At 50.2% G+C, this 22603-nt stretch overlaps 1 protein-coding gene across 2 annotated transcripts in view; it reads left to right on the forward strand.

Moving 5' to 3' along the window:
• Positions 1-522: 522 nt before the first annotated feature.
• The window catches only part of SLC7A1 (solute carrier family 7 member 1), an 80844-nt gene continuing 58763 nt past the window's right edge, over positions 523-22603 (forward strand). The window contains exon 1 of one of the 2 annotated variants that reach the window (XM_053900641.1): positions 523-833. The gene's annotated coding sequence lies outside the window, so the exon portion shown is untranslated. Of the gene's footprint in view, positions 834-9654; positions 9689-22603 lie in introns of those variants that run through there. The other variant, XM_019447881.2, reaches the window with a different exon arrangement.

Consider the following 22603-nt stretch of genomic DNA (forward strand, 5'->3'; position numbering starts at 1 on the left):
GCTTGTCCTACTGCTAAGGGACCCAGGCAGATTCAGGCTTCCTGGCAAAGGGTGAGGATAAGTTACTCATTAAAAACACAGGAATAGCAAATGATAAAACAATCCAATGACAAAGAAATGAAGATTTATTAAGAACAAAACAAAACGAAACCTTGAAGCGCCTCTCACACGTTTCATTTCTGGAAAAGGAACACTGGACTCGAGCTCGGTGTCAGCTCCGCTCGGGGTGGCACTGCAGAGCCCGCGGCACTGGCCCTGGCCCGCGCGGACGGGCTGTCAGAGGACGGGAGGATGCGGTCGCGCCGCGGGCTCCGATTGGCTGGGCTATGGCAACAAGAGGGCGGGGCAGCCGCGAAAGCTCCGGGAGGCACCGCCCGGCCGGCCCGCCCGCCGGGGGAACCCCAGGTCCGGGCGCAGGGCGCGAAGACGCCCCGCCCCGCCCCCCGCCCCGCCCCGGCCGCCGCCCCGGGCCCGCCGCCGCCACCGCGCCGCACTCCCATTGGTGCCCGGCGGTGACGCGCGCGAGCGGGCCCGAGGCTGCCAGGGCCCGGGGGCGGGCGCTAGGGGCGGGGGGCCGGGCGCACGGCTGATGAAACCCGGCGCCGGAGCCCGCCCGCCCTCCACGCTCCATTCAGTCAGCGCGGGCAGGTGTGAGCCTCCGGTCATCTGCGGCGCGGGGCGCGAGGCCAGCCGGCATCCGCTCCCCGCAGCTCCCGCTCCCCGCGCGCCGCGCCTCCGTCCGAGCCTCCGTCGTCCGGCCGCGCGTGCCTGAGTCCCTCGGAGGACCGGTCCGCATCCTGCCACCGGCAGTCCGCCCGCCCGCCGCCGCCGCGGTGAGTGCCCGGCCCCCGCCGGCGCCAGGGCGGCTGCCCGGGTCCGGGTCACCTTGGAGGGGCCCCCGGCGCCGCGTGGGGCCGCGGGAGGGCGGCGCGGGGAGCGGGGAGGGGCGGGCGCCCGGGGCGCCGGCATCCTCCGGGGTGGGCGAGGGCAGGGCGGGCGCGGGGCTGTGCACGCGGGGCCGGTGCCCATGCGGCTGTCTCCGCCACCGGAGTCCATTTTGGTTCCCTGAAGGCGCGGTGTGGTGCATGATGCAACACCGAGTGAGTAAGCGTGGACGACCCGGCGCCGCCGTGATGCCGGCCGCGCGCGCGCGCCGGCCAGCGACCCCGCGCCGGGACGCTCGGGGTGGTCGCGGTGGGCAGGGGGCGAGAGCCGGAGCGGGCACGCGGGCCGGCCCGGGAGGCATCCGGAGGCCTGCCCTTACATGGCGCGGAGCGGAGCACCCCGCCCCGCCACGAGGTCCGCGATGTGTCATCGCAGCGGTGGGAGCCCGCCCTGCGGCCGCGGTGGGGGGGGGGGGGGTGGTCCCGCGGCAGGTGGCCCGCCTGGGGATAGCGGTTCACCCCCGCACCCTGCCTGCGGCGCCCACCTCTCTTCCCTAGAACTCGTGTCACTCCCCGGCCCGTCGACACCTCTTGTCTGAGTCTCCAGGGTTATTTCGGGCAAGTTCCGCCCCCCCTGGGTGGGCTTCCTCGTGACTAGATTTGACCTGCGAAGGCTGAGTTCTTCAAGCCTTCCAGATGGTCTGGAGCGAGAGGAAGTTCTTCCGGCTTAATAAAGACAACCTATTCGCAGTGTGTTCCTTTCTGCGTAGTAGGAAACGTCCCAGACTGAGCAGGTCAGGCAGGCGTTCTAAACCCGTGTGTACACAGAGCAGCCGTGAGGCTGTAGTACTACAGCAGCGTGCTATTTTATTTTAGCTCCTTCCTCTTTTCAGCGAGTGTGGGAGATAGGAGTGCTGTTTGAGTTGTTAAGATTAGGATACAGACATGTGCCTTCAGCAAGAAAACTACACCTCCCAATACACAGGGTCAGGCTCTCCTATAGAATTAACCTACGGTTGTGTTTTATTGCAGGTTTAGGTACAGGAGGAGGGGGTTGGGATTTCAGTCCCTGGTGTATTTCCCTAAAAATGTGCTCTTTAAAATTTGACCGGGCAGAACTGTGTACGTTTGGCCTGTGGTTGAATTTCCTCGTTGTCTTTAATTGGAATTATAATTTATTAGGGAGTTATCGTAACATTTCTTGTCCTTTATGTTTGGTTCAGATAATAGGAAACCATGATACATTTATTCCCCTGATATTTTTAGTTGGTCTCAGTGGAAATTATCGTTATTTTTATATGAACACACCCTCTGTCATTAAAACAAAAGGTCTCATTTAAGTCACACACAATCAGAATAGAAGTTAGGGAACAAAGTCAACAATGGCTTAAAATAGTTTCTAAAGGTTTAGCATATTAAGATCAGATTTGGTCATTATAAAGAAATCTAAAGAGTGTTGAGGGGGTTCTGACTAACAGGACAAAACTTCATAGAGATCAGAAATGTACACGGTTGTTTGAATCTGGTTTTGAGCCACCTGAGTGCTCTTATGTGTATAACTATTTGCTGTAGCGGAAAAGGCTTGGAAGACAAGATTGCTGACCTTGGGGAGCTTGAATTCTAAGACGCGTATTAATTATATTCGGTAAAAATACATGTTTATTGATTGTTCTAGTCTGGAGTTTCTTTTTGCCTAAGGCAAGTAAAAATAATGTAACTATGTTGGAGAGGCCAGCATTGTGTCTAACTGGATTCATCCCTTTCCATTACTATGTATTTGGAGGTACTGGTTTATTAATCCTAGGGAGGAATTTGAAATAGGAATAAGTCCGTCCTTGTTATAGAGAGAAACATTTTCCTCTAACCCGTAGGCATCACGTAGTTATTCATCATTCCACCTGGTTCTTGGTCCTCACTCCAAGCAGGACCTGTGGACGGGACCCTCGTGTTTTTCTGTGTCATTGGCTTCTTTGGGCCTGGGGGCTGTCTCTACCACTGCCTTGTTCCAGTCGAGGGCAGATCTCATGGACCGTGAGCACTCTGCTTTTACTTTAGATGAAGCGGAGAACCATCAGAGGATTACCTGAAGTGTTTGTGAAGAAGAGACAGAGGTGGGGGGGAAGTAGGCAGGCATAGAAGCCTGGAGACCAGTTCAGAGACTTGTGTAACTTAAGTCTGGAATAAAATCCAGCTCCAGGTTATTTGTGCAGAAGAGAGAGTGGCCATGTGTCGTTTCCTTGAGAGGTGGTGGCGACTTGGACCGGGGTGGAGGTGGTAGAAACCGGAGGTGGTTGAGTTCTGCCCCAGCTCTAGACTTAGCTCCTTGTTCCATCTGTAGATTTTAAAGGGAGACTCAACAGGCTTGGCCAGTGGATTCCATGTGTGGCGTGAAAGAAGTTAAATACAGTTCCAAGGAGTAGAACTGCCGTATTAACGGGATGGGGAAGGTAGAGGAAAGAGCATGTTGGGAAGGACCTTTTTTTTTTTTTTTTTTTCCTTAAGTCACAACTGACTGTTTTTAGGTGTTTCCATCCTCAAGGGGCAGAGCTGAACTAGATCTGTCCTCTTGGGGCCCCTTCTCACAAATGCATGACTGTGTCACAGCCACCTCTCCCAGGTTGCTGACCATCTTCCTTTTCACCTAGCTTTCTTGCTGGCTCACACCTAACTGGGGGATCTCTTTGTGCTTGCAGACTCCCTGTGCTTCCCTACCACCCTCCAGTGGACTCCTTGGCCGTGGGTTCGTCCCACTGCCGGGATGGGGACCTCTGCCACGTGGGGTGTGCCTCCTTTTTCATTCTTGGGTCTTCAGGGCACCTGCCTTCCGGGGGTTTCTTGTGCCTTGGGTCGCTGGCATCGGATCCCCGGCCAAGGTTCTATCCAGCACAACGATTTAGGTCAAACTTTAGGGGCTTTTCTTTTCTCTTTCTCCATAATCCACCCTCCCCCCCCCATCCCCAATGCTGACTCCAAAGAAGCTTTGAATATAAGCACCCCTGCAGTTGTTCAAACTGCGCCCTGATTTATCACGGGAGGTTTAGTGCATTTGCCACCTGTGGGTCAGAAGAATGGGCAACAGATTGGTAAAACGATTTGGTGGACTGCTAAATGTGTTCATTCCATTCTAAAGGCGTTCCTTCAGATACGCATTGGCAGCGCTGTGAGTGAAGCCCTTTACGTTACCCATTGGTCTGGATTCATTCCTCCCAGAAGCATAGGCTGTAGGAAAGACCTTTCTGGACATTAGGATTGATTCTGGCATAGAGTTGACCCATCCTGCCACACCCAGTGTCTGTTCTTTGTCTTTCCCCCTCTGTTGATTGTCAGTAACTGTTCGGACTACCAGATCGTACATTTGGTGAACAAACTGTAAACAAGTTAGAGCCGTGTGTGGTTAGAGGCCTTTACAGCTTCAGTGGAGCCTGAGATGATGTGCCCTGAAGGAGGTTGCTTTGGGGAGCCCAGGACGAGTAGTACCAACCCTAGGCTTCTGGAGTACTCGCTTTGCTACTCTGCGTGCAGCTCCCAGAGCATTTAGACTCTCCCAACTCAGTAGACCTGCTCCATCCACAGACTGGGGAAGCCTTCCCTCGGCCTCACAGTAAAGAAGCTCACAAACTATGACTTCCATAGTGTACTTTAGAAGAGTCAAGGTCCCAAATCAGTACATTTAGATTTCTTCCGTGGAGTAAGTTCTTTCTATTACCAGTCTGTTATTCTGATTATGGGAACCAGAAGTCAAGCTCAGGGAAGCCTTCAAAGGCTGCTGCCAGGTGGACTTTTCTGGAGGTAGAAGAGCGTCCCTTAGTTGGGCCGTGTGTAGTTCTGTATCCTCTCTCCCTTTTTCCTGAGCGGATTGTCAGCCTTTTCTCCCTTTTTCTGGAGGCGCAGAGGGCATGGGCGGTTGTGTTCCCTTAACATTCCATATTTCTGCTATAGTGCTTTCTCCAGAATATTTGTTCAGATAACGTTCTTGACTGTGAGAACAACTAAATATTTTCCCGTTTGTTTAGGAATGGGACCTGCATGCTGTGTTCTCCATGCGTAGCGAGTTCTCCATTGTAGAGACCACTTAGCAGGTGGTCTAGAGACTCTGGCTGCAGGGGGGTAGCCTCTGCTCTGCGTGGCCACCCTGAGTTCCCCACGGGGCCATGCACTGCGGGGTCAAAGGAGATGCCATGGATCTTGTCATGCAGAAAGTTCTGGGTCCTGGAGTGCGGTCTGCTTACAGGATAAGTGCCTTTCCTATCGTATTTTTCATACTTGAAGTCTTTTCCATATTGTTGGCATAATAATCGGCTCTTAGTGCCAACCTTGTAGGATTGAGAGGATTTAAATGAGCTAATCTATGTTATGTACTTGACACGGCTTCTGGTACATACCAAGTGCTTCAAATAAATGGTAACTATTATACTGGAAAGAAAGCTCAGTTCTTTGATTTAGGTGTGGAGAAAAGTAATTCCTAGGACAAGTTTGTTTCAGTCTCCCATTTTGCCAGGGGGTTAAAACACAGTCCCTTTCCCTTGCAATTGTGTCTGTATTGCGGGGCTCGGACATAGTGCCAAGGTTTTGGGGGGACATTGAGCTTTTGAGGCATCTGCTGACCCAGGTCTAGGATCTGTGGATATGACCTTAGTTCCTGTATCATTGTCCCCTTTAGACCTGGAGGGCGGTCTCTACCACTGTCCTTTTACAGTTGGGGTCATTCTGTGGCCTTTTTGCTACAATGGGGAAGGGAGATATGGCGGGGAGGAACCACGGTCTCTGGGGCTGTGTTGGCTCTGACTGCCTCGGTGACCTTGCAACCATAAGCCCTCTGGGGATCAGGGACTGCTCTGGGTGTGTTGGAGGTCAGGTTCCTTTAGATGTCAGATCCACGCACTTTGGGTTTAGCCACTCCTTGTCCCTCTGGAAAGCGGAGCTCACAGCCTCATTCTCGGTGCTTGCTGGTGTGTGTCCGTGTGTGCACGCGTATGTGAGTAACAGGGTGGGGGTGTGTGCGCGTGCGTGCTGGGGTGATCTGCCCTCGTCAGTCATCCTGATCCCCCACATACTTTGTCCAAATTACCCTGACGGCTTTGAGTTTGAAAACCGTAGCCACACAGTTAGAGCCATCTCTGTTTTCCACCTTATTTCCTCTCTTCCTTGAGGTGGCAACGTGGGATCCCCTAAGTGCCTTGGGGTGGAGGTGGTGGACGCTTCGGGGCGGGGGGCAGCAGTGGGAGGGAAGGGCGCAAACCCGCTCTTAGCCGCTCTTACTGTTGCTTCATCGCGGTGTTGTAACTGTTGTCTTCCCATCTTAAGGTCAGCTTGGAAATGTTCTTTTCTTCTGTGTCTTCTTATCTGTCTACCAAGTACCATTAGCCAGAGTCTGTTACATCAAATAGGAAGGAAGGGAGAGGCCCAGGGCAGGGTAAGATGAAGAATCACAAGCGCGTGGTGAGTACTCACTGTGTACTTGGCATTCTGTGTCTTCACGGAATCCTCATAGCCGCCCAGTGAGGTTGATGCCACTATTTTGAGAGATGGGAAACGGAAGCCCTGAGAAGTGGTGCAAGTTGCCCACAGGCACGCGCTCGGGCAGTCGGTGGCAGAGCGAGGATTGGACCCCTAGGGGCCCGGCTCAGAGTCCCGACCGTCAGTGTGCCTTAGGGCTGTTTGCGGCAGCCTGTACGGGCCCCGGCCTCTCCTGGGACCGCGTTCTGGCACGCACACGCAGCAGGCAGTGCCAGGCCTGAGGTTTCAGCCCGTGCACCCGCGGCCGCTCAGCCCCACGCCCCCCTTGTTTCTGAGCGAGTCCCGGAGCTGCGGAGCCCGCCGTGCCACTGGACGGTGCCCTGCTTTTCCTCCACTCCCGCTGGCCTGGAACACAGCGCTTCCCCCCCTCTGTGCCCAGAGCGGAGCCCTGTGTTCGTGGCACGGCTGGAGCTCTGGTGCCCCGGACAGCTGTGCAGGGAGGTGTCCAGACGGGGAGCCGGCGTGGGTGTCGGACGTCAGGAGGGCCGCAGTCTCCCTGGGTCGCAGTTTGGCATCCTCGTCACTGGAGCAGAATGGATATGGGACTTGCCGCCCAGGCCACGGGAGAGCCCTGTTTTACTCCTGCACGTCCAGCCGTCTTGGCTCGAGGAGAGCCCTCTGCAGGGAGGAGAGCCCTCTGTGGGAACCAGGGACGGCGTGTGGGACGAAGTCGGCCGCCCTCTGGAGACCCAGGTCTTGACTCTGTTGATCAGTGTGCTGAGGCTGGCTGTCCCAGGCAGGGTAGCAGCCAGGGCCATGAAGCTGGCAGGTGGAGGGAGGGAAGTGTTCCAACCCCCTCCTGCCTTTCTCCATTTCTCCTGTGCTCTCCCCACCTTGTTTGTATAACGTTTCAAACTTAAAAGTTGCAGTAGTACAAGGAAGCCCTGTGTACCCCTTTCTTAACCCATTCTTTAACTTTTTCCTTCTATTCTTCTATGTAGGTATCTATGGCTTTATCTCCATTGATCTGTCTGCACACACCTATATGCGTTTTTTTTTCCCTGAGTGATTTGAGAGTAAGCTGAAGACATCATGCCTTTTATTTACCCTACCCCTACATCCTTCAGTGTGTATTTCCTAAGAATAAGGATGTTTTCTTGCATGACCACGGTATGTTATCTGAATCAGGAAACTGAACATTGATACACATTTGATATACGTTGCTATCTAGTCTACGGTCCGTATTCAACTTTCACTTGTCCAGATAATGTCCTTTATAGCCATCTCTCTCTACATATAATTAATGTGTAGATGCATAAAAATATATATGACTTTAGTGTGTATGGGAGGGGATCTTTCAGAGGAACTGTGGTCTAAATTTCTCATAAGCCTCTTTTTAGAAAATGTTTATTTCTGGGGCGCCTGGGTGGCTCAGTCGGTTAAGCGTCCGACTTCAGCTCAGGTCACGATCTCGCGGTCCGTGAGTTCGAGCCCCGCGTCAGGCTCTGGCCTGATGGCTCAGAGCCTGGAGCCTGCTTCCGATTCTGTGTCTCCCTCTCTCTCTGCCCCTCCCCCGTTCATGCTCTGTCTCTCTCTGTCTCAAAAATAAAACGTTAAAAAAAAAAATTAAAAAAAAAAAATGTTTATTTTTGAGAGAGAGAGAGTGCACACAGGACAGGCCTGGGGTGGGGGGGGGGGAACAGGGGATCCTAAGCGGGCTCTTGCTGACAGCAGAGAGCCTGATGCGGGGCTCGAACTCACCGGCCATGAGATCATGACCTGAGCCAAAGTCTGACCCTTAGTCGACTGAGCCACACAGGCACTCCAATCTCATAAGGGTCTTTAAGAAAAATTGTTTCTGAGTGTTAGAATGCTCATTGTGAAAAATTTGGAAACCAGAAAAATAGAAGAGAACGGGAAAACAAAAACCATTTGTTATTCCAGTGCAGGAGCTTAGCGCCAGGCTAGGTAAGGGGCTTGCAGAAAGGTGAGTGGAAGACTTCCACTCAGGGTGACCTGGTCACCCAGACCTACACCCCAAACACCCAGGGCAGGAGCCCATGGCATCCTTGGGCTGTGAGGAGGAGCGGGCTCCCTGTCTGGAGCTGGGCAGAGTGGAATCTTTCCTGCTCCTGCCCACTTCTTGGGCGGTCGCCCCCCTGAGCAGCTGAACTGAACCACCTCGGGGCAGGCGAGAGTGGAGATCCTTAGTACCCAGAACTTGTTCAAGACTTGAAAAGAAATGTTGCAGGTCCTCTCTTGTCCGCTATGTACCCCTGACTTCCTAGACTTGGCAGAAGGGGAGGTTGGGCACGGGGCCTCGATCCAAGAAATGGCACTGGCCGCTTGGCAGATAATTTGTGGTTATTTAACATGGTTGTTAGGCTTGCCTGTTGTTGAACCTCTTGGGCCCCCACGAGTGGGCCAGTGGAGAAATCGGGCCAAATTCTTCTTCTTTTTTATTTTTTAATTTATTTTAGAGAGAGTGCACGGACAGGGGAGAGGGCAGAGGCGGGGGAGAGAGAATCTTAAGCAGGCTCTGTGCTCAGTGTGGAGCCTGATGCAGGGCTTGATCTCACGACCCTGGCATCATGACCTGAGCCAAAATCAAGAGTTGGACACTCAACCCACTGAGCCACCTAGGCTCCCAGAGGTGAAATTCCACATTGTGAATTTTGCTCTTTGTTAGTAACTGTGCTGCCCTCAAGTTTCTAGGGGAAAGTTCCAAAACTTCCATGTGAAGGGTGGATCTTGCTCCCGCATTTCATTTATCCAGGCCACGCCCTTAGTCATTACCAGCAGTAACTGAAAGGGGCTCACTTTTTCCTGGCCCCGAAGGGGACTTTGCTGAGTGGTTTTGTTCCAAGAAGCTGCGATGTCCACGGCTTCCCATCCTTTGGACCTCAGTTTCCCTGAGCTGTAGTCCTACATTATGTGTGAAAAAGGGCTTCTGAAGGGCGTGATCAAAAGCCTCAAGTGTTTTTCCATGTGTTTATTTTTTCTTCTCCTGCACCAGACCCTCTCCTTGAAGGAGCTGGCCTTGAGAGTGACACGGTGGGCAGACGCCCAGATGGTGGACGCCCCGCTGAGGCCACGGAACTCCTAACCTGGATGGGCCAGGACCCGGAGGGCTGCTCTTCAAAGAAACCCTTTGAAGTGCAAACATTTCCTTTCCTGAAAAGAAGGGAAATTGAAATGAAAACGTATTGTTCTGTGCAGACAATGTTCTCTTGGATCAAAGAGGGAGTGAGGCTTATAAAGGGAGATTCACAAATTAGACCTTCATGTGGTGCAAGGTGAGGAAGGTGTCGCCGTGTTGACGTCCGCTGCCCGGGGTCTGTGAGTTGGTAAGATTGTATTGGTCTCCCCTACCTAAGGTCCTAAATCTAGGTTTTACATGCTATATTTGACTGTGTCTCTTGTTTGTATTTTTGTCTTGTGGTAAGCATTTAGAAATGTCTTTTGGTAAATTATGACACCATGTAGAATGGAATATTATGTAGCCATTGAAAATGTGTGTGTTTTTTTTTTTATGTATTTATGTATTTTGAGAGAGAGAGAGAGAGCACAGGAGAGAGGGAGAGGTAGAGAGAAAGGGAGACAGAATCCCAGGCAGGCTCTGCACTGTCAGCGCAGAGCCCGATGCAGGGCTCGAATTCATGAACCGTGAGATCATGACCTGAGCCGAAATCAAGAGTTGGACGCTTAACCGACTGAGCCGTCTACGCGCCCCCAAAATGGTATTTTCTTTCTTTCTTTCTTTTTTTAATGTTTACTTCTGAGAGAGAGACAGAGACAGAGAGACAGAGGGTGAGCAGGGGAGGGGCAGAGAGAGAGCGAGACAAAGAATCCGAAGCAGGCTCCAGGCTCTGAGCTGTCAGCACAGAGCCCGATGTGGGGCTCGAACTCACCAACCGGGAGATCATGACCTGAGCTGAAGTCAGACGCTGAACTGACTGAGCCATCCAGGTGCTCCCAAAAATGGTATTTTCAAAGAATATTTGATGTTATGGAAAAACTTTGCTGTCGAAAGTGAAAGTGAAGTCTGGATACAATTTTCTGTGTTCAGCGTTATCTTATCTGAGGTCTATGTATTTGCGCAGAAAGAAAACACTATTAAAATTGGACTTTGGTTTGTTCACTGCTCTGTACGTAGCACCTAAAGTGGTGCTCCACAAGTATTTGTTAAATAAATATTTTCATAATTAGTGAAACAGTAGTGTTCTAAAGGAGGAAATGTCTTTGGGCTAAATAGTAACATTTTGGCAGGTGGAAAGAATAATAAATATTTTAGATTTTTATTGTACTTTTGCCCTGGCATCTCTGTTTGGGGTTTATTTTGGGGTTTTTTTTGGTACAAATATGTGCCACATTTTGTGCTTCAGTACCAATCAGGCTACGAATGAGTGACTTTGACATTTCTAGTTTTCAAATAATCCTGTTGTGTTGAAATTAGAGTATCAGAATATTAAATTTTTCCTGGGTTGGCTATTAGGCACTTTCACAGATGGGGTAAAATTACAACATCTTTTTACATACTCTGTAGCTGATGTACCATCAGAGTGGCTTGTCCTGTCCTGTTGAGAATTTTTACCTGATTTGTCTAGGATGTCTCATCTTTAAGCATCAGTCCTACCAAGAGACACCTACACGATGTCCTGATTTCTAATTTATAAGTTCTGTAACGACACAGCGTCGCATTCTTACCTGCAAGGTAGGTTAGCTTTGAAAATGGCCCTGATGTCGTGATTTTTTTGCAGGGAGGATGCATGTTCCAGCTGCCCATACCGCTCTCTGGTGATATCGTTTCGTTCATATCAGAAGGACACAGGTACTTAGTTTTCAGAGCTGTGCTGGCTGCCTTTCCACCTGCCCTCCACACAGGGTTCTGGAAACCTGGTCTTTGGGAAGGCTTCCTTCAGGCTGTGTTTGGGATAGGGCTGGTCGTGCCCGCACAGTGGTTCTCCTGAGGGTGGAGGCTTTCAGACTCCTCTGGCTGCAATCCACAGTAAGAAATCAGTGTATCCTGTGATCAAGTACACACACAGGCACATACACGTCTGTAGATTTAAATGAAAGTTTTTGTGAAACAGCACCCATTCTTGTACCTGCGGTGCACTCCGATACTTTTTGTTTCTCTTGCGTGAAAAAAAAATGCTGGTGGCAACTTGCAGTTTGCAAACACTGTTAGGCTTGGGCACGCTAGCCCTCGAACCCACCTGCCGCTCCGCCTTGATGTCCTGAATTTCAGGTTCCCTGGGCTTGGGCCTGGGCGTAATTCTCTGTCCAGACTGGTTTGGACAGAGACAGCCAGAGGGTAGAGGTTTCTTTTCGTGGTGGCGTGGGAGTTTCTAACCGAAGTGGACATTTCTTGTTTGTGACGATTCCCAACAAGGTGAATGGGGACACAGGGCAAGACCTGTATGAATTCCTCCTGTGGTTTCCTGCTGATGCAAACTAGATGGCTCTTGCCTTCGCTGACCTCACATGCTGGTGGTTTTGAAGGTGGCCCGGTCAGGCTGTGTGTGAATTTTCAGAGATGGCTCAGAGTTTGTTAGTTTCAGCACTTTGAAAAGCCTTTTTTTTTTTTTTTAATTTATTGTATTCATTATGAGTTGAGGAAGAACCTATCTGAACAATGAGCCTTTTAGAGTTAAGGATTTATAGGAAGAAGAGGGAGAAAAGATACTCTAATAGAAATATTAATTTTTGGACTCCTAAGTCTGGTGGATTAAAATTGAACAGTGTGTTATAACATTAGCAATAGCAATGGTGCCATTAGTTTTCCTTGAAAAGTTAGAATGGGTTTTACATAAACGTACATCTTACCTGAGAATTGTTTGAATTTTTTTTTTTTTTTTTTTGCCTAGAAAATAAATATTTTTTAAGGACAAGCCTGTGTATATAATCCTTAAAACAATTGTAAATCAAGGGAATTGATTGTAGGAACAAAAGCATGGTAAAAGAACAGAACCAGAAGAAGATAAATTGCCTACTTTGTTGAAACATTGTACAAATATCTGTCCTTGTTTCTTGTAAACTTCTTTTATTTATTATGCTCCTCTATAAAAGCATATAGAGCACTTAGTTTACAGTCTTTTAAAAACTCTTCGGCACGATGCAGATATTACCACCACTGTTGATACTATTTGAGAAGAATCATCATGAACTTGATTTTATGATCTTAGATATGTTAGTATTATGCGAATTAGGGGATAATCTATGATTTTAATGGCTTAACACATCCCCCATAAATCTATAATCTCAAATTTGTAGCAGCTAGTTTTGCTTTAAAAAAATACTTTTGTTGGAAGACATTTCTTTCTTTCTAGAGGGCAATTTTGGATGATATTAGGCAAGACCATTCATTAATTCTTTGGGTTATCTGAATTGAACTGGGAAGAAAGTCTTCCTACTGTCAGAGTTGGGTACAATCAGAATTTTGGAAAGTTATCAGGTGTAGTTTGTGGTAGGATTCTCTCAGGTCTATGTCTGGTGAGTCAAGGCAGGGGGATTGCCATTCTGGATTTCTTGGGTGACTTCGAATGGGGGCAGAGGCTGGGGAGGAGAACATACTCCGCACAAAGTCCCAGCACTTTCCCGTTGCTCCCGGCTGCCTGTTGACTGTTTTGCCTTGAGGATCTGCAAGGGAGCTCTTGCTGAATCACCCTGGAGAGCCTTTGAGCTGGTGGGAGATTTGGGGCCTCTTAAGGGCTTAGGGGTGTTGGCACCTCAGGAGGGGTCTCTTTCCAGCTAGGTATGTGGCTGTGCACAGGAAGGAAATACCATTTGCCCTGGAGAGACGACGGGAGCAAGGAGAGAGGGATGGGAGTGATCCCTCCATCCTGATGCGTTGTGGGAACAAGCAATGCAGCCCCAAATTCAAAGGAGCAGTGATTCAGAAACTGTGGTTCCCTCCCCTTCTCCCTAGAATTGTTCTTGCTGCCAGACAACAGCTGCTCTTGAGCTAGCAGGACCGCGTGGTCCACTTTGTTACGTGTGTGGGCATGGATGTAGGCTCCTTTAAAATTCCACAGCCTGGAGGCTCACTTGGTTGAACGTCAGACGTCAGCTCAGGTCATGATCTCACGGTTTGTGAGTTCGAGGCCCGCGTTGGGCTCTGTGCTGTCAGCCGAGAGCCTGAAACCTGCTTCAGATTCTGTGTCTCACCCCCCCCCCCCCCCCGCCCTCTCTGCCCCTCCCCTGCTCATGCTCTGTCTCTCTCTCTCTCTGTCAAAAATAAATAAACATTAAAAAAAAATTTTCATTCCCTGGTCTGAGGCCATAGCCCTGCTAGGCCTAGACTTCACCAACGGCCTGCACCTACAGATGCGGTTGTACACTAATAAAATAGAAATGTGAACCTGGGGTTGAGACTAAGCATGTAGTATTTTGTTTCTGGAAATGTAGTACCCAAAGCAAGAGACTTCCACTGTCACTGGATTTTGCGATACGCTCCTTCATTATTACTTTTACTCCTCCGTCACTATCTAGAAAGCATGGAGTAGGTACACACATATGGATTGGGCAGATGTAATGGGGCAGGCATTAAAGACAGAAAAGGAATACGTTTCAGCAAGCGTGTAAGTGAAATAAAATAGAGGCTTTCATAGCCTAAAGTCAAACTTCAGGTGTCCTTTAACCACCCGGCCCAGTACGTGCACAGAGATCCTCCCCTGGGGAGCCTCCCTGAAAAGCAGGTCCGGGGTGGGCGTGTCTAACCAGCTCCTGGGATCTCTTGGACTAGCAGGCATCCATAAAACTGCCGGAACCTGGAATGAAGCGAGGAGACCTCCAGCTCCCCGGGACAGGGCCCGGGCACATGTGGCTCCAGAACCTGGAAGCGGTCCCTGGTGTGGAGCAGATGCTCAGAAGACACCTTTTCAAGAACTGAGGCGCCTGTCACAGAGCTGCATGCTTCAGTGCCCTTGGGGCGGGAGGGGTGTACTCAGGTCTGACTGGCCTGGTTATCTGTTGACAGCCGACTGCAGGTAGGAAGTGGTAATCGTCAGCAGAGGTGGGGCTCCTCACCATGGGACAAGTGGCAGCTGAGGCCCTGGCAGCAGGAGAGGGACGGCACAACATGAAAGGAGATGCAAGAACTAAATAACAGGGGCGCCTGGGTGGCTCAGTCGGTTGAGCGTCCGACTTCGGCTCAGGTCCCAGTGTCGCGGTTCGTGAGTTCGAGCCCTGCGTCGGGCTCTGTGCTGACAGCTCAGAGCCTGGAGCCGGCTTCAGATTCTGTGTCTCCCTCTCTCTCTGCCCCTCCCCTGCTCATGCTCTGTCTCTCTCTGTCTCAAAAATAAATACAAACATTAAAAAAAATAATTTAAAAAAGCCCACTATGGTTTAGGATGCTTCCGCAAGGTGGCCAGCAACCCGACCCCATTTCAGGAGGTCTGTGTGCACGACCGTCTGCAGCTCCGTGCCTCAGTTTCCCCATTCGAAAAATGGTGAAAGTGACAGTCCCCACGTCGTAGGCTGTGTTGAGGATCAAAGAGATAAAGTGAGTTTAGAACATTGCCCGGTATTGAATAAATGTGAGCTATGTATTTTATATCAGGGTTGCCTGGCCTATAAAGGGTTAAGCTGCAGTAGGCGTGGGAGGGTCCTGCCAAGTGAAACATCCAGTTCCTGAGGTTGCACATACATGTGTTGTTACTTTGCTGGTGGAGGAGGAGGTGTAAATTAACACTCAAAAGTGATTCCTCCAGAAGGCTGGGGAGTGGTGCACGTGGGCTCAGGAGAGGTTGCTACTTGTTTTCTCTTAGTCAGGAAATTCTTCATGCAAGAGATGGATGTCAGGCGCTTTCTAATTAAGGGGTGGGGGGAGACGTGCCAACGGACGGGGCATGGCGGTGCCAGAGCGGCTGCAGGCGGCGAGGTTCTGCGTCCCCTGCTCGGAAGACCTTCAACCAGGATGCCACTTGGCAAAGGAGGGCCCGTGTCTGGGCGGACGCTCAGGGGTTTAAGCCCCCTTGCGGTTCGGTGTGTTTGGTTTTAGGCAGTCGTAGGAATGGATGGCTGAAGGTAAAAGGGGTGCTTGTCCGTGAATCCTGTCCGCCTTCGGCCTCCCAGGGGCGCTGGCTTGGCCAAGGGGAGAGACTTGGAATAGTTGGGGGAGAACTTACCTGCTTTTGACAGTCTTTCAGTTAGAAGGTTTGTGCTTAGTACACGTATTTGCACTGGGACATTGAAAGTAGGGAAGAAAGCAAGGCAGAACGGTTCCTCCAAAAGCTCTGATATGGTCCTGTTTCCCCATGTTTCACTGCAGATGGGGTGAAAACATCCAGAAGCCCTCCAAAATGTGTTGATACCTTTTCACAAGGTTACAAAAGCCGGGGGGGGGGGGGGGAGGCGTGAGGAAGAAGCAACAGGAATTAAATGGTATTAAATTCAGTGAGTGTGAGTTTTATTTTTGCTGTGTTGTCTGGTTCATTAATTCATATGCTCATTAGAAATCTTTCTGTCAAATGGTATATAAAAGCATCATTTACATTTTTTTTCCTCTAAATTTGGGCTTGTAATCGCTTCTGTAAAAACTCGTGAGCCAAGACCGGACTCTGTAGGGAGGTCCGGGAACGGCGGTGGTGATGGTGCGGTCAGGGTGTGGAGGGGACGGACCGCTGCCCCGCACTCCATGCCCTCTCGTACCTTCTGCATTTTGCCTTCTGCATGAAATCCCATGACGGCATCGTTTCTTTGCGAAAACCAGCCTTAATTTATGGCATCTCATACGGGGGTGTAGAGGGCGGTTTACACTTCCCAGTCTGTAGAAACCTGCACGTTGCTTATTTGTCTCACCAGGCCTTCAGATGAGCAATGAATTACCCCGGGGGAAACTTTGCAGTTGGGCCTGGGAATAGTCAATCGGCTCTGTAGCACTCTCGCCTTGGCAGAGACAGGGCTTTATAGTTCAGCAAAGCGGCCAGGTAAGGAAATTAAGACCTGTTTTAAGGTATAAAAACGCCTTGTAAAGGAGAAGGCTGTGTATACCATCCAGCGCATGTTCTCTCCATGCCCGTCTGTGTGTTGTCTGAATACGAGGGGTAACTTGTAGAATACGGGTTTTGGTTTGTTTTTTTTTTAAATTTTTTTAATGTTTATTCATTATTGAGAGATAGAGACTGAGCATGAACAGGGGAGGGGCAGAGAGAGGGGGAAACAGAATCCAGCAGGCTCCAGGATGCAGGCTGTCAGCACAGAGCCCGATGCGGGGCTCGAACTCACAAACTGTGAGATCATGACCTGAGCCGAAGTCGGACGCCCAACCGACTGAGCCACCCAGGCGCCCCAGAATACGGGTTTTTTCTCTGAATGTGCAAGGACGTCAGACGCAGAGAGGAAGCACGGGCTCTAAACATGGCTTGATGAGAGGTGGTTAGCGCCGAAGGTCCTTTGTCTTTTGCTGCCCAGCCGCAGGGTCCCCCTGGGGATTTATCACGTCTTCCTCTCCAAGGAAGGCCACATTTTCTGCTTTCGCATTCAGATGAGATTGGACCAGGAGACTGTCTTTGGGGTTTCCGGCCCTAAGCAGGAAGTTGGTGACGTTCCATGATTATGGAGCTGCTAAAGAGCTCCGTGCGGCTTGGTGTCCATACCATAAAAGTGGGTGTGGAGTGGGAACGGTAGTAATCTGATGTAGTGGAAAACAGATGGTTTGGTGTTAGGTTGGCGCAAAGGTCTTCACTAAGAAGCGTCCCCTTGTCTGTGTTAGTCCAGAAATGATGAGCCGGGTGACTACTGCAGCCAGGGGGAACACAATGGCTCCTGTAAGAAAAAAAACAGAAGGACCTGGCAACCAGCATCCCCACGGTCCACCACACTCTCACCCCTTCCCCCTTAGCAGTCTTCCAGAAGAGCCCGTGCTGGTCCGAATTGTGCGTTCCCTAAGTGCATCTCAGGGAAGAGTGAGGAGTTTGGACCAAGTGTTTCGAGGTCCCGCACGGCACTTGTGGATGTTTACCCTTGGGCAAGGGCAAGAACTTTCCAGCAGGGGCAGCTGGCCACCGGTGTCAGGCCCTTGGCAGCAGTGTCCTCTTGTGCGGGGCGTCTCCTGCGGAGGTTCTGGAATGTCGGGATAGGTCATGAGCAGCCCAGTCCCACGCTATCTCACCAGGGAGGAAGCTCGAGAGACGTGATTTTTCCCAGGACTCGCCAGCCATACACGTCAAAATATATACAGCCCCCATCAAAGGAAACAGAAAGCAAACTCGCCCGTGAAGCCACCCTGCCTGACTTTAGGGTGAGCCCTTCAGCAGCAGCAGCGGGCGCAGAGCCCCTCCGAGGCTCCGTGTTGTCGTCTCCAGACAGTGGTCTTCTGCTGCGGAAACGGTGTTTACGGAAAACCCTTCACCGTGTTCTTGCTTCTGCTTCTCCCCCACCTCCTCTGAGAGACTTATTTCTCCTTAGTGGAATGAAGAAAAAAGCCTGAAAGAGAAGGGACAGGTTCTTGCCTGCTTCCTCGCATCACATGCAGAGAAAAGGGCACGCGTGACTCTTTTTCATGCTGCTTTTGACAGGCTGTGACAGGGAGCCAGTATGGGGGGTATCGAAGGGTCACCGCTTCTCCGGCGGTGGGTCTTCAGACTGCACGGAGCACCTGACGTCCAGGGAGAAATAGCAGTGGAGGGCGGAGGGTCCCGGACTCGCCTTTGTCTCCGCTTGGGGCAGCATTCCCTTGGTGGCTGCTTCCTGGGGCAGACCCGCCTGGGGACAGATGGCGGGACATTGGGCACCTTTCGCGGGCTTCAACTTCAAGGACTCCCCCCCCGCCCCCCTCTTCTTAAGGGCGTTCTGTCCAAGGTCCTTTAGATTTGCCTTAGTGGACGTGATCCGGCTGATGATCGAGCTTTCTGATTTAGATATGCAGATGTGCGTATATAAAAATAACACACCGGTGTATCAAACAGCACACTCCGCTGTGCCACCGGGTTCATATAAGGTTCAAAGGAGGACAAAGGATGGCAAAGAGTCAAATTTGCAAAAAAAGATTTCACTTGTACAGCTGAAGTTCAGAAGTCTTAAATATCTGCCCTCTGGACAGAAATCCGATAAGGGTTGTATTACAGAAGAGGGGAAATTTTTAGTCTTTGAGTTCCAGAGGCTTTGGCCTTGTTTGAGAATGGAGGAGAGTTTGTGGGAGGGTTTACTGGAAGATTTGGGACTGCCCAGTGTGGCAATACCAGGAAAAAGAGGTGTGACCAGAGTTTGAAGCTCCCGTAGGCCAGGGCAAGGTGAGCCTGCAGATTTATCGGCCATTTCTGGAAGTCAGAGGCTGTCCCTTGTCAGGACTTCAAAATGTCTTAGGATAAATACAAAGCAAATAGTGCTTGGGGCTCTTGGGTGCCTCAGTCGGCTGAGCGTCCAACTCTTGATCTCAGCTCAGGTCTTGATCTCAGGGTCGTGAGTTTGAGCCCCACGTTGGGCTCCGTGCTGGGTGCGAAGTTTACTTAAAAAAATAAATTAAAAAATAAATTAAAAAATTATTCTTCAGTAAGAAAATTTAAAAGAAAAATAGTGCTTTCTGCCGCTGGTAACAAATGGACAGAACCAGAGGTAGTAGAGGCAGAAAAGGGCAGCGGGCTCAAGAAGAATGTCCTTCTTGATAGTTGGATGGAGCCAGGGATGCTTGGGGTTTATCACCGATCTTTTGCAAATGCTATCGTGGGACGTGCCTGCTTACAAAGCTTGCTTTGTGAGCTTCTCTGAAGACAGGACTCTTGTCCAGAGCACGCCAAGTTTGACTGAGATGTTATTTCTTAACGTTCTCGGTTCTCCAGATCTGGGCTGCCTGGCATTTTGGACAGGAGCAGGACAGACTTTGTACCTGGGAGGCCCATCTGAGTTGTCTTTTTTTTTTTTTTTAATAAATATAATTTTCTGTCAATTTGGTTTCCATACAACACCTAGTGCTCATCCCAACAGGTGCCCTCCTCAATGCCCATCACCCAGTTTCCCTTCTCCCCCACCCCCCATCAACCCTCAGTTTGTTCTCAGTATTTAAAAATAGAGTCTCTTACAGTTTGCCTCCTTCCCTCTCTGTAATTTTCTTCCCCCCTTGAGTTGTCTTACTTACATTCTGTGGTTCTTGTAAAGTGAGTTGCAGCCCCAAGATGGACACAGCCCCCTCTTGGAACCAAATTCCAGGAGATTCCTTGGCTCTCTCCTGGGTGTTCTCCACCTTGCCCTCCCTTACCTGGGACCGCAGAAGGCCACCCCCATGCAGGCACCGCTGCCCTGCAGTTAGTGCCTGTTCCTCACTCCTCTGGCTGCTCCGTGCCCTCCACACCCTCTCCCACCCCCAGTGGGGTACTTGCTGCTGGCTCCTGCATTTGGCTCTGACCGTGGGAGCCATTGAGAGAGGTGCCCTGCTCCGACTAACCCTGACCCAGTTGGGTGGCAGCATGGAGTTAGAGCTGGAGTGCAGCCAGCTCACTGGCCAGAGCTGCGGAGAAAGCCCAGGATGCCATCAGGAGTGGTCTGCCCTGGAGGGAGGGTGGCCTCAGAGAAGAGGCACAGGCAAAGGGGAGCCTTCAAGCCTTCAGCCCCATCTGACTGTCGAGGTCGCTGTACCTTTAACCAAAGCAGACTTGAAAAAAAAAAAAAAGAAAGAAAGAAAAGAAAAAGGCTACATTATGTTTGGAACTTTATTCGAATTCTAGAATTGACCGGTGTTTCACTGTTGATAGTTTATAAAGTTTCATGTTGGCATTTAAATTTAGGTCATTAATTTAAAAGATCAGCTGTGGATACAAGGGCAGGGACTCTTCTGACCTAGAGCTCCCTGGATGACTTTGGGTCCCAGACAGACCTGGGTTTCGACTTTCGCTCCAGACACGGCGACCTGTACCCAGCCTCGTTCTGCTCATCCTTCAGGCAGCTCCCAGCTCCCAGGGTGTCTGAGAGCCCAGGCAGTGGCTGACCCGTGCTCTCGGCTGCACACTTAGCAGTCGGGCAGTAGATGTTCATTCCCGGTGTAGATCACTCCCTATTTTTCTGTTTGCCTTCTAATGGTGGTAGAGATGATGCATTTGTTGTCCAGGAAAACCCCAGCCCACTCCTCCAACAAGGTTCCCCAGCAGATGAACGGGTACGGCAGCCCGTCGGTGCAGGTGTGTGGCAGACGGCCCTGAGCAGCTCAGCTCCCTTCCAGCGTGGACACTGTGCAGGTCCACAAAGTACAGGTTTGTCGAAGGTGGTATTGTTGGTGTGCCCTTGGGAAGGAGGGAGAGTTTGGGACCCTGGGAAGCACGTCAGTTGCATGAATTCCCAGCTGTGAGAGAACTGGTCCGTCTTATCTGTCGGAGGCAGTTGGCGGTGCTTTCCACCTGCAGAATGCATAGCGTTTCCTGCCTCTGCCGGGCTCACGAGTTAATGCTCTCATTTACGGCTGCAGTAGGCAACGTTAAGCGTCAGTGATGTTTGGTGAAGAGGATACCAGAAAGCGTACCTTCAGCTCTGCCTGGGGAGCTCTGGAGCCCTTGCTTGGAAGTCGCAAGGCAGTGGCGGGCGGCCAGAGCTGGCACCAGTGTCCTCCGTGTCGGGACGCAGATCTATTCCTTGGGACCAACTTGGAAAAATTAGTACTGAGAACGTAGACTCCGTCTGGCATTTAAACCTTTCAGGTGCTGGTACGAAAAACCTTTGGTTTAATTTGTACATAAACTTCCTTCGAGCCTACGTCTTCTAACTCTGTCATTAAATAACTGAAGTCTGGCGGCAGAGCTATTGAGCGTTTGTTTTATGCCAGGAGTTAGCATATCCATAAGCTAAGTACAGCTTTCACTTTGTCCAGGCAAGGTTTGTTTGTAAATTCTAAATTTGGGGCCTTTTAGCAGAATGGAAAGTTCCACAGTAGCAAAGCAAATAAAGCGTTCTTTTTAAAAATTCAGAATATACTGGGGATTTATCCCAAGTTAGAAGCAGTATACATACAGTACTCTTTATGAAAATATATGTCATTTTTTTTTTTAAGTTTATTGTTTTGGTAAGGCGTCCCTGGGATTCCTTCCAACACAGATCAAGGGAAATTGGTGCAGGGTTGAAAATACTTTTATGTTTAAATAAGAAAATTGTGCTGTTTTTAGATGTTTGTTTGATTAAGCGCTCCTGTAACTGAAGAAAACAGTTGCAACGGTTACACAAAGGGGCCTAGAAAAAAAAATTGCGCTCTGAACCAGATTCACTTCAGTTTGGGAGGTGGTGGCCTTTCTTCTCTGCTTGATTCATGTGAATCTTAACATGTGCTTCATCAGGTGGAGTAGCAGGTGTTTTTGTTCATTTGTTTGGTGTAGGCCCAGCACAGACCCTTGTGATTCCTAGTACAGATAATCCTCGGCTGACCAATCAAAGAGCAAAGAATATTAGCTGGCCACTGTGGTGACACTGCCATGAAACGTTCAGATTTACCCTAGACTCGCGTTTTCGATAAACGTAAGATTTCCAAATTTAGAACAAGCTTTTTGAGAAGTGTAGAGTTTATGCTTGCATGCATTCATTCATTCATTCATTCAGCAAGCGCTGTTTGCGTGCCTGTGGGTGCTAACACCGAGTGACCCAAGTGCTTGCCCGTCTGGGGCGTGATTTCTTGGGGTTCTCTGCAGATGCTGTGAAGGTGGAAGCAGTTGGCTGACACCCCTTTTTTTTTTAATGATGAAGCTAACTAGAGTGAATGTCATGTCATGTTCTCACCACCTGCTTTCACCTGAAAAGTAGGCTCTTATTATTATACTAAAACTGCTTTCCGTTGCCTCTTTTTTCCAGTTAGATTCTGTGATCGGTCGTCAGTGCTCACGCCATGTTGTCTCTCTGAAATGTATAATATGGTTGGTCATTCCTTTTTCCTGCAGAATCTCTCCTTTTCTGGGTCTGTTGCAGCAGGCTCCCTGCACTCACAGTGTGTAAGGGGGAGTCCCCCCTCTCTGCTAGGGCTGGGGAAGAGCCTTTGCAGAGAGGTAGTCTGGAAATCAGGGCTGATGGCTGAAGGCAACAAGGTGAGGAGCTCAGACCCGAGCCGTCATCACCAAGCTAGGCTTCCTGGATTTAGCAAATAAAAATACTGGCCGCCCAGTTAAATTTGGGTTATACATAAGCACTGGCTACTTTTTTAGTATCCCGTTTTTTTTAACCGCAAAAAGTATTTGTTGGCATATTTGGGACACAATTATGATACATTTGGGACATACTTCTACTAAAGCATTATTCTTTCTTCGCATGAAATTCAGATTTAACTGGATGTCCTATGTTTGATCTAGTAACTC

Source organism: Panthera pardus, unplaced genomic scaffold (genome assembly GCF_024362965.1).
Source record: "Panthera pardus isolate Hobbes unplaced genomic scaffold, ASM2436296v1 HiC_scaffold_1, whole genome shotgun sequence".
In the NCBI taxonomy this organism is placed as follows: Eukaryota; Metazoa; Chordata; class Mammalia; order Carnivora; family Felidae; genus Panthera; species Panthera pardus.